The sequence below is a fragment of the Equus asinus genome, chromosome 3 (genome assembly GCF_041296235.1).
Source record: "Equus asinus isolate D_3611 breed Donkey chromosome 3, EquAss-T2T_v2, whole genome shotgun sequence".
Classification (NCBI taxonomy): Eukaryota; Metazoa; Chordata; class Mammalia; order Perissodactyla; family Equidae; genus Equus; species Equus asinus.
The window spans coordinates 95,572,122-95,584,741 of record NC_091792.1 but is presented as its reverse complement, the minus strand read 5'-3'; positions in this window follow the sequence as shown (position 1 = coordinate 95,584,741).

Genomic DNA, 12,620 nt, shown 5'->3' with positions numbered 1-12,620 from the left:
GAGCTGGGCTTCAAAGCCATGCGGTCTAGCCTGGAAGACCATGCTCTTTACCAGTATACTGTACCTGCTCGTTTCAGAAAGTGTGAAAAACAGACAAGAGCCAAAAGAAGTCCCTCATTATCTTCCTGATGAAATGCAACGACTAATAATTTAGTATATTTCTTTCTCCTCTTTTTTTTAGTGCCTGGGTTATATTTTTCGAATTGTTGAAATTAAATTGTGTGATGTTGAATCCTTTTGTATTGCCTTTGATTTCCTTTACATTCCATGAACATTTTCTTCCATTATCATGTAGTCATTTTAAATAGTGTTTTTAATTCCTGTTTAATATTTTAGCATGTAGGTGTGCCGAAATTTACACATTGTTTTTATTGGATTTTAGGCCATTTCTAATTTTCTTTTGAGCTCACAGGTTTTGATATCAGACAGACAAGGTTTGAATCTGACTCTGGCAACTCAACCCGCTGTATGACCTTGGGTGGGTTATTTAATCTTTTTAGGCCTCAATTTTCTGATCTATGAAATAACAATTAAGATAATTATTAGTAAATTATTAATATTCTATTCGCGGATTTGTTATTGCTGTTGATTGTGTTTAGGGTATCAACATTAGCGTTTTTTCTGGTTCTAGAAAATTTGGAAAATATAGCAAAGAAAATAAACATTTCCTGCAATATTGCTGCTTACAGTTAATCAATGTAAACATTTTCTTGTGTTTCCCCCTAGTTCCTTTTCTATGTATATGTACATGTGTTTAACATATATGTGTATATGTTTTTCTATGTATATAAATAGTGAATAGTAATAGAAATTAAATTATATATAGATTTGAATTCCTACTTGTTTCACTTAACTTTATAATGTATTTTATTACCATTATTATTAAATATTCTTCAAAAGCACGATTGTTATTGGTTACTTAGTATAACATCTGTGGAATATGCCATGACAATAAATTATTTATTTATTGTTGGACTCTAAGTTTATCCCCACTATTTTTGCAATAATGCAGTGAAGAATTTCCATTTACAGAAATCAGTTATCTGCATCTCTCCTTGCTTTTAGTTTGAGTTCAGATGTTACCTTTTCAAAGAGGCCTTCTCTGCCCTATCAAATGCCATTGGGCATTCCTGCCAGCGATATTCCAGCACATTATCCTATTTTCTTCAATAGCATTCATTATGACTTGAAATTATCTTGTTCATCTATTACTTTTACTTACTTTTTATTACCTGTCTCCTTTGCCTTCACGGGAGCAGGACTCTATCCCTACAGTGATCCTCATACCCGTTCCAGCGCCTGGAATGTTGCAGAGGGTGGTGATTATATGCACGGGCTCTGGAGCAGGTTCAAATCCTGACTCAAACATTTACTTGAGTATATTGTTTCACCTCTGTTAGGCTCCATTCTTCTGCCTCTAACGCAAATGTAATAGTAGTACCTCATACACATCATTCCTCATAGAGTAGCTGTGAGGATTAAGCGATTTAGTACAAGCAAAGCATTTAGAACACGAACTAACACATGATAAAAACAAAAACATATATAGCACTTCATAAAGTGTACCAGGCACTGTTCTAAGTACTTTATAAATGTTAACTCATTTAATCCTCACAACCAAATTATGAACCTGCTACTATCATTGTTTTCATTTTCAGATGGGGAAACTGAGGCATGGAGAGGTTAAGTGGTTTCCCCAAGGTTACAGTCAGTAAGTGGCAGAGCCGAGATTTAAACTCAAGTAATCTGGCTTTAGCGTCCATGCTCTTAACTGCTACCTTACACTGCCCAAATCTCTCCATAACTGTTAGTTGCTGCTATTGCTGGAGTAAGCACTCAATATATGTTAGACGAATGAATTAAAATCTCTGATTAATTTCTTAGGATTTAGTTATAGAAATGAAATTATTAAACTCTCGGTTAGGAAGAAATTATTGAGCACATGGTAATGAATATTTTTAAAACCATTAATGTGTGTTTCCAAAAAGATACTGGAAGTCAGGGAATATGTTAAGACATGTTGATGTCCCAAAGCCAAGCACACATGGTGGACCACTGGACACTCAGTAAATGTTTAAGAAATGTGTGAATAAACACGTGATTTCTAAAAGGGTATAACAGTATATACCATCACACAGAATATTGAAGTATATTTATTTCACTAGGCCCTTTTTGAAAACAAGCACCATAATTTTCTTACCTTTTTCAATTTGATAGGCAAAAAATAGTTTCTCATTTTTTCATTTGTATCGTTTTTATTCTTTAAGTTCCTTAATTCAACAAATATTTACTTTAGGCCTACTGTTTGTCAAGCACTATTTTAGATATTGCAAGTATAGTGGTAAACAAGATCCCTAAATAAGGCTCACATACCTGCCTCCTAGGTTGGTTAAGATGGTTAAATAAAACAATACAGCTACATATCTTACAAAAATGCCCCACAGATAGGGATGGGGGGAGGTAGGTAAAACTGTATATGTGTGACTGCCCTCGGCAGCGTTGTGGTGCTAGGGAGATAGAAGTTGCAGTTCAGGGCCTACCAGGACGAAACGGCTCTGGTAAACACCCCAGGCTTTCATTTGAGCTCCCTCAATAGATATATCTTAAGAGTGAAAGCTGTATTTTGAGAGTAATGGCAAACCAGAAATAGACAATGATAGGTACCTAGCCTTGACTGGAACAAGGTGATCTGCCCTTACTCTGCATGTGAGAAGAAATTAAATCTTCCCATATACAATGTTCAGCATGCAATCACAAATCTCCAAGAATGTCAGGAAACAAGAATAAATAGTTGAAAACCAAGATAAGAAATGAAAAATAAAAGCAGATCCATAGATGACCCAGAAATTGAAAAATTATTAGGTATAGACTTTTAAACAACTAAGATTAACATACTCAAGAAATACTAGAAGAGATGATATATTTCAACAGAGGACTGGAATCTACAAAAAATGAATCAACAGAAAGAGTACATTAATGAAAAAATTAGGTAAATTCCAAATAAAATCTAGAGTTTATTAATAGTAATGTACCAATGACAGTTTCTTAGTTTTGACAAATGTGCCATGGTAATGTGAGACATTAACAATTGGGGAAACAGGCTGAGGGATATACAGGAACACTCCATACTATCTTTGCAACTTTCCTGTGAATCTAAAATTATTTACTGGGGCTGGCCTGGTGGCACAGCGGTTAAGTGCACACGTTCCACTTCTTGGTGGCCCGGGGTTCACAGGTTTGGATCCCGGGTGTGGACATGGCACCACTTGGCACGCCATGCTGTGGTAGGCGTCCCACATGTAAAGCAGAGGAAGATGGGCATGGATGTTAGCTCAGGGCCAGGCTTCCTCAGCAAAAAAGAGGAGGACTGGCAGTAGTTAGCTCAGGGCTAATCTTACTCAAAAAAAGAATAAATAAATAAAATTAAATTAAAAAATAAAATAAAATAATTTACTTATATATTTCAAACCGTTAAAATATAAATTACACAAGTTTAGCAATTTTGGCTTATTTTGATCATTTCTGCTTTCCCAGGACCCACCTTGAGCAATGCCTGATTCATAGTGGGTAGTCAATAAATACTTTTTATTAAGCTAGTCTTTGTATGATTGTTTTAATTTTTATTGATTTATTTTATCTTTATAATTTACTTATTCTACTTGTCCTCGTTTTATTCTATTCTTTTTGTAAATACTTAAGTTTGATGCTTACTTAGGTAATTATTTTTTACATTTTCTTCTTTTCTAATATATGTTCTTAAGTCTTTAAATTACTTGGTAATTTCTGCATTGTCATAATTTTGATATGGAATATTTCCATACTGTACAATTGTAAATATTTCTAATTTCCATTTGAATTTCTTTTTTTTTCTTTTTTTTTTTTTAAAGTTTTCAGTGCATGGTTGTGTATCCTAGTTGTTAGTTGAGTTCTCTGTGTGAGCTGCTGCCACAGTGTGACAACTGACAGACAGGTGGTATGGTTCCACGACCGGGAAACAAACCCTGGCTGTGGCAGTGAGAGCACCAAATCTTAACCACTAGACCACAGGGCTGGCTCCGAATTTCTTTTTTGACTTAAGTTATTTAGATTTCTTTTAAGAATTTCCAAACTTACAAGTGTTTTTATAGTTTTTTTTTATTGATTTCTAACTTTTTTTGAAATATAATAAGAGAATGTTTACTTTGGTTACTATTTACTTAGTACATCTTTTTTCTAGAATTTTGCTTTCAAGCTATGCTATGCATATTGTTAGCTCTTAGTTATATCTCTGTTAAATATTCTATTGCTGGATATTTTTCTTTAAATTTAGTTTGACAATCTTTGTTTTTACCACAGAGTTTAAAGATAGATTTAGATTCATTTTTTTGTCGTTTAGTTTTCTATTCTCTATTTATTTCATTTTTCCTATTTTCTTTTTTTAAATTTGTTTTTCTCCTTTTTTTACTCTTTTTTGAATTCATAAAGTTTACTCCTCCTTCATTTCTTTTTCCCTCTTCTTCTGGTTTGGAAGTTCCTTACTCTGTATCAATTGAACTCTATCCCTCTACATTTGTTGATAAATTCCTCAACTAATGTCCCAACTCCCCCTAATACTTTTGTGTGTATTTCATATAAGCAGTTAAATTTTTCTACATAATTTTGATGCAATCATCAAAAATCAATAAATTAACATTGATATGTTACTACCACCTAATCCCTAGACCACATTCAAGTTTTGCTGGATATCCCAAAAAAGTCCTTTAGTTGAGAATGATCCAGTTTAGAATCACGTTGTCTTCAGTTGTCATGTTACTTTTGTCTTCTTCAGTTTGGACAAGTTCCTCAGTCTTTCCTTGATTTCCATGCATCTTTGGCAGGATGCACAAGAAGTGAAAATAGCTGTCCTTAGATGTGTGGGTTTATTTCTGGGCTCTCAATTCTGTTCCTTTGATCTGTGTGTCTGTTTTTGTGCCTGTACCATGCTGTTTTGGTTGCTACAGCTTTGTAGTATATTTTGAAAGGAGAGAGTTTGAAACCTCCAGCTTTGTTCTTTTTTCTCAGAATTCCTTTGGCTATTTGAGGTCTTTTGTTGTTTCCCCCAAATTTTAGGATCCTCTGTTCTATTTCTGTGAAAAAATCTTGTTGGAACATTGGTAGGGATTGCATTGAATCTATAGATTGCTTTAGGAGGTATGGACGTATTAATTATGTTCATTCTTCCAATCCAGGAGCACAGAATATCTTCCTATTTGTGTCTTCTTCAATTTCTTTCAACAATGTTTATAATGTTCAGTGTACAGTGTACAATGTTCTTTTACCTCTTTGGTTAAGTTTATTCCTAGGTATTTATTCTTTTTGTTGCAATTGTAGATGGGATTGTATTCTTAATTTCTCTTTCTGCTACTTCATTGTTAGTGTATAGAAATGCAACTGATTTTTGTATGTTGATTTTGTATCCTGCAACTTGACTGTATTCGTTTATTATTTCTAAAAGTTTTTTGATGGATTCTGTAGGGTTTTCTATATGTAGAATCGTGTCATCTGCAAATAGTGACAGTTTCGCTTCTCCCTTTCCAATTTGGATCCCTTTTATTTCTTTTTCTTGCTGATTGCTCTGGCTAGGACCTCCACTACTATGTGAAATAAGAGTGATGACAGTGGGCATCCTTGTCTGGTTCCTGTTCTTAGAGGGACAGCTTTCAGCTTTTCTCCATTGAGAATGATATTTGCTGTGGGTTTGTCATATATGGCCTATATTATTTTGGGGTACTTTCCTTCTATACCCATTTTATTCAGAGTTTTTATCATAAATGGATGCCGCTATCTTGTCAAATGCTTTCTCTGCATCTATTAAGATGAACATGTGATTTTTATTCTTCATTTTGTTAATGTGGTGTATCATGTTGATTGACTTGTGGATGTTGAACCATCCCTGCATCCCTGGAATAAAACCCACTTGATCATAGTGTATGATCTTTTTAATGTATTGTTGTATTCAATGTTCTCTATTTTTAAAAGTGTTGAATTTTTCTTGGAAACACTATTTGCAGGAGTTGCAGGTGGAGGAGAGGCCAGGACAGAATTCCTGATTCACAAGGTAGGGCTGTATATATGACTTCTTCCACACTTGATTGCTCCCTAGGTGGTAGAAATTGGACTTTGGGGAATGGTGAGACACTTTATGTTCTCTTCTTTTTCTCCTCTTTTCTTTAGGGCTTTAGGTGCCCAAAATTGAGTCGATCAGACTCCTCATTTTGTTGCACACCATGACTATCTGTCCAGCCAAGGCTCTCTTCTGTTTGATTTCATAACTTTCCTTTTGATCCATGTTCCTCTCTCCAATTCCTTTTCCTTGCTCTGTCAGTGCTCACTCTGTATACTAATCAACCACTCTCACATAGTGTTATTTATCTGTATATATTTTTTAAATATATGGTATTGTTTTATGGGTATTTGTTTATTAATTTACTTTAATGCTAACTGGCGATGTCTCATTTTGTTTCTTTTATTTTTACCAAAGATTTCATTTTTCATGTTACTCTATTCGAGTCATGTAACTTCTGACTGCTGCCAGTATCCACTGTATGCATTTACTTCATTTACTTACACTTTCCCCTGGTGATGGGTACCTAGGTTGCCTTTAACTCTTTGCTGCCACAACCAATAATCTAATTAGCGTATTTGTATTTGTTTTCATTTGGAACTGGAATATAGTATATTCAAGATGGCGCAAGTCATTTAGAATGGCTGTAGCATAAACTTAGGGCTAATATGTGCATAATGAGAACAGAGTAGGCGCTTGATAAATAAATAGCTTGTTACTGCTTTAAAATTATCTGTAAAATAAAGAGACTGGACTTTATCTCTAAGTTATAATTCTGTGCTAGGAGTCTGTGGCATGAAAGAAGCTACCTGCAGTTCCTTCAGCATAAGTATTTTGTACACATATATACACACCTTTATCTTCAGGCAGGATCATTTCCATATCAGGAGAAAATCTGACCCTCTCCTAAGGAGTGGTTCGTTGGTTGTTTTTTTCCCTAGAGAAGTTCATAGTCCTTCATTAATTTAATTTCTGGTTGGCCATTCAGTTGAAATGAAAATAGTAGCATATAATGCTAATACTTAAAGAGCTTTCTAAGTCCCTATTTTATTTAGGAAATAGAATAGTGCATTAATGCTAATGTCTCATTACAAAAAATGCTATCACTTTTCATTTTAGAAAATGTACATTATGTGAAATTCATACATTTAATATACTGTGTAGACACATGGACTCTGCTTCTACTTTACAGGAGAGGGAATGAGTAAGGGTGGTTTCTAATTAGTCAGGACCTTGCTCCAGCAGCTGAACTTCCAGGCGATGCCACTGCCTGATGGATCTTGAACATTTGTTTCCTCCAGGTCTTGGCTGAGCTGATACATAAGGAGAAAGAACACTAGGCTTAGATTCAGAAAACTAAGATTTTAAAACCTGACTTTACCACTAGCTAGCTATGTAATAACAAGATGAATCACTTAAGTTCTTAGAATCTCAATTTTCCCAACTGTAAAATAGGGGTAATTCTTGATAATCTCAAGGGCAATGGGACTCAAGCAAATCATCTAAGTCTTTGGACCTCACTTCCACTTTTTTGCAATTTGAAGAAGCTTGGGTTAATCTTTCAAAGTTTCATTTTAATTTAAAAATTCTAGAAATCACATTATCTGTGAGAAGACATTATATGTGAAAGTAATTGCAAAACTGAAAATGCTGCACCAAAGGGATATAGTACACAGTAAGGTCTTCAAGGCGTGGTTAGTTCCCTCTGCCTTTTGTTATATAGTTCATACAACTGCAGCACAGAGCACAAACCCAGCAAATGCCAAGTAAATAGACTGCTCAAAGTACTGGATACACTGGGAAAGGCCCTGGTGATGACCTAGGCAAGGTTTTTATTCACTTATTAGTCATTTCATATCATTCACGTTTTGGTTCTCTACATGCTATTGCCATAAATCTTCGAGCTTCCCTTGTATTTCCTGTTTCTGCCTTCAAAACCAGAATACAAGATAATTGTAGCAGACATTCAACAAATATTTATAAATTAAACTGGTTTCAATTTTTTTTTTTTTACTCAGAACTTAGGGTAGTCCCATTTTGAGATCTGTTGGTGTAAAAGGTGCCATATGTATGTAGCTTGATCATCATCATCAGTTATTCAGTATCATTCATCCATTCATTCATTTAACATTGACTGAGTACCTGTCATGCATAGGCACTGTGTTAGGTTCTGTGTATTCAGTGATGATTAAGAAAACGTCTCTATTCCCTAAGCTCACAGGCTGGTGGGGAGACACACATATATTCACAATACAGTGTACCAAGTGTTATAATACACTTGGGTATAAAATAGTGAGGGCATCCAGTTGAGGAGCAATCATAGTCTGGGAGGCTTCTAAGTAGAGGTGAAGTCTATTGTGTACTGAGAGTTAAACTGAAGTGTGGCCAACAGAACGGTGGGGAAGGACAGTTGGATTAGAACCCTGAATGTCCCTTTGGATGAGCATGACCAAAGTCACAGAGTAGTTAAGGAACTTAACAGGTCCAAGGCAGACCTAGTGGTTTATTTTGGCTGTGGCAGAGATGCAAGTGAGGCAATGCTCATAGTGCGTAGAGCATGGCTTCAAGGGTCAGTAGGCTGGGTTTGATTCCAGCCTCCGCCGCTTTCTAGATGCATGGTCCTGGGAAGTTATTCAGTCTTTCTGTGCTTCAATTTTGTCATCTGAAAAGTGAGAAAATTAATTGTGTATACTTTATAAGTACAGAGTGAGGTTTATATGAGATAGTCAACTTAAAAATCTTAAAATAGTGCCTTACATGTGATAAAGATCAAAGTGTTAGATATTATTATTGTGAAGGGATAGTGGGAAATGAAGTTGGAAAGGCAGTTCGGGGCTAGAGAAGTGAGGAGTTTGGATTTTATTCTACAGGTAATGGTAAGCCTTTAAAGGAATTTAAGCAGGGAAAATATACAGTTGGATTTGTTTAGAAAGGACTCTAGCTGTTGTGCATAGCATGGGCCAGAGGTAAGGAGATTCTGGTTTAGTTCAGGTTGTTCATCACTCACTTATTCATTCAACAGTGAGCCGACTGAGTGTCAACTCTGCACAGGTACTGCTGCTGCACAATCATCCAGGTGAGCGATGATGGAGCCCTGAGTGAAACAGAAAGATAGGAGGATAGAGAGGGGGAGTGGGATTTGAGAGATATTTAGAAGAAGGCATACCAAAACTTGATGCCTGATTGCATGTACAGAGGAAGATGTTAGACCGATTTCTGTTTATTGCTTGAGCTTTCGGGTAGAGGAACTATCTGTCTAGATATCTGGAAATATATGGAGTAGAAGCCAGTGTCTTGAGGGAAGGAACTGAATTCAGCCTTGAACAGGGTCAGCCTGGATGTGGAGATGATGAAGCCAAGGGAAATGATGAGATTGCCTGGTGAGTAGAGTGCAGTGGGCATACCCCAAGGAACACAACTATTTAAGCTGTTGTGGAGAAAGGGAGATCAGGAAAGGGAATTGAGCAAGAATTATTCTAGTGGAGGGTTAAGGAGAGAGTGATGGCTAAGAAGAGAGTATGGTCTATATGGCCAAATTATATGAAGAATTCAATAAAGATAAGGACTAAGTAGAGACTTTAGATTTGATTAGGACCTCGAATGTCATAAGAGATCTAAGGAAGTACAGTTGTGGTGAAGAAGTAGAAGTGGAAGCAGGATTGCAGTGAATTTGGGAGTGCATAGGAGGTGAAGAAGAGGATAGAGTGAAATGAGACTAGCATTTCAGGAAGCAGCTCTTAGTTAAGCATGATTCTGGTCCCCAGGGAAGGTACTGGCCCTGCAGTGAATGTTGCTTCCCATCCTGCACTCCACCTTAAGCCTACCTGGCCAGAGAGCCCATCACCATTTCTCATCTGACAGGAAGAGGACCACACACTAATATCCTTATTTCTCTCAGAATGTGAGGCAAGGTCATCAGAATGAAGGGAGGAAGGGAATGGGGTAAGGGTTCAGAATATCCCTTGAGGAGAATGTGGGTGGGAGCCGACTCAGGACAGGTTGAGAAATGGTGTTGAATATTCAGCTGAGATCAGAAAACATAAATCTGCAGGTCACCAATCTGTAGGGTTGTGTGGTTCTCTCCAGCTGTGCTTGGCAGTCTCCATGTAGGCATAGAGAAGATGGATTACTGGAGGAATCTGGAGTTGGAGATTGGCAGGGGGTATGTGGCAGAAGGCAAAGGGTCAAGGAAATTGAAGGTGCTGACAAGAGAGGGGTTGAAATGATGCACCATGGGGTCCTGGCTCAGTGGGGAAGGAAATGAATCTGGAGGAGGCTGATAGACTAGTAGAGAATGGAGGGATCAAGAGAACAGAGGTCTCGTTGAGGTCAAAATGCTGGTGAAAAATTGGAATAGGGTGTGAGAGAGCTGGACCTCCTTCTCGTCATCCCACTTTCTGCATGACTGTAATTAGCTAGTGCTGCTGTCATGGCTCTCCCTAGTGTACATTTTAATGACTAAAAACATTATTACAAATGGGCACTAAATGTGCCATTAAAATAGTTCTGCTCTACATTCGAGTATGCTCAACGAAACGTACCAGACTCAATTGACTATTGGAATGAGAAAGGAAGGAGAAATGTAAGGAGCTAGCCAAAAAAAACCTAAGTCACTTTTTGTAAATTGCTTAAAACCATTAAATAAATTAAGCTGCTGTAGGGTATATGCACACATTTCAAGGAGTTCCAATTTAGCAATTACTGTTCCTGCAGCAAAATCAATAAAATATGCATACACAATCATACACAGAAAACATGTCCGAGGGACTTCGAGGTTGGGTCTTGATTCAGAAAATATTCTTAAATAAGGTCTACTAACTAAAACATATCAGGTTTAGCACTAGACTATGGTTGGTGAAAAGTTTTCTGGGGTGCTTTTATTTTTTGAATCAATTGTAAGACATGGTTCAAAAATCAAAGTAGTATAAAAAGTACACACTGAAAAGCCTCAGTCCCACCTTATTCCTATCTACCCTGTTCCCCTGATGGTATTTTTATTCCTCCAGTGTTTCCTGATGCCAATCCAAGCAGATACACGTATGTATATTTATATTCTCTTGCCTTTCTGGCACTGAGGATCACATGCCATAAACACTATTAAGCACCTTGATTTTCTTTCCCATTTAACAATCTATCTAGAGATATCTCCCTGTCAGTTTATAGATAATTTTTTTACAGCTGTAGAGTGTGTCATGGTGTAGAGGTGCCATAATTTAGCCAATCTTGCTTGGGTAGTTACCAATCTTTTTCCAATATTTCATAAAATCGATTACTTTGTATGAGTCCAAGTGTGTGTGTGTGGAGAAAGTCTCAGATGTATGATTGCTGAGATGAAGGATGAATGCACCTGCAATTTGGGTGGCTGTTGCCAGATTCCATTGCAAAAGCATGTGCACTCCCACTAGTTTCCACTAGTTGAAAGTACTTGCCAGGGGAAATATTTTATTGTTGAGTTTATCTATGAACAACACACTTTGAAGTCAAAGTCAGGTGATTTTTGAAAAGTCGTCAAGATACTGTGAAAAGAATGAACACCATGCATAAGGCTAGGACCGGTGCTGGTGTTTCATCCTGAACCAAATCTATAGGATTTCTTGTGATGACTGATATATGCACAGGGTGTCACAATGCTGTGTCACCAACTCTAACATTTGTAGAAAGATTTTTAATTTACAAAGTGCTTCAGCATTCATCTGTTTAACGTACATTTACTAAGCACCTGCTTGCTATCTGCTTGCTGGATGAGGGATATGAATATTGCTTCTTTCTCTCTTTTATGTAGAGTGGTCTTCAACATTTGCCCACATGTGCCCATTAAGAGAATTTGGAAAAATTTCATATGTCCTTATACATTTTAAGTGTAAATAGAATAATTGAAAGGATGTATTTCTCTCATGTTGTAAATATTGGCCTTTTAAATAAAATATTGTAAATACTGAACTTTTATATAAAATTGTTCCATCACCCTTTAAAATTCATCCAATGGAATCCAAGCTCTGGACTGATATCCACCAGCACCTATTTAAAAATATACAAATAAACTCTCCTTTAACAGGCCGAACTTTTACATCATTTATTTTTCTTTGAACTCATATTTTCATTCTGATCGCCCAGAAGAATTTTATCTTTCTGTAATATATTTTATGCTTGAAATTCCTATAGACCATTGTATCATAATTCTCTGCTACAAAATATGTATATACATTGACATTTTAATTATTTTTCCTCTAGACATCAAGCTGTAAATGTTAAAATATTATTGACAGAATTATTGTGATTATTAGTGGTACACAATTGGTTAAAAAACATAAGTATACTACACATTTTGACAAATAATTTTAAAACAAACTAATTGAAAATGCTTTTCTTGTAAGATGGTTGGGGCTATATTTTTTAACTTAGTTCATTTAAACTTTAACTGAATTTTGGATGTCTCAGTATTGCTAGAATGAGACAGGGTTCAGCATCATTTCTGTTCCTAGTTTTCATTTTTATAAATGAAAACACTGAAATACTAGTTCAGACCATGAGAAGATAG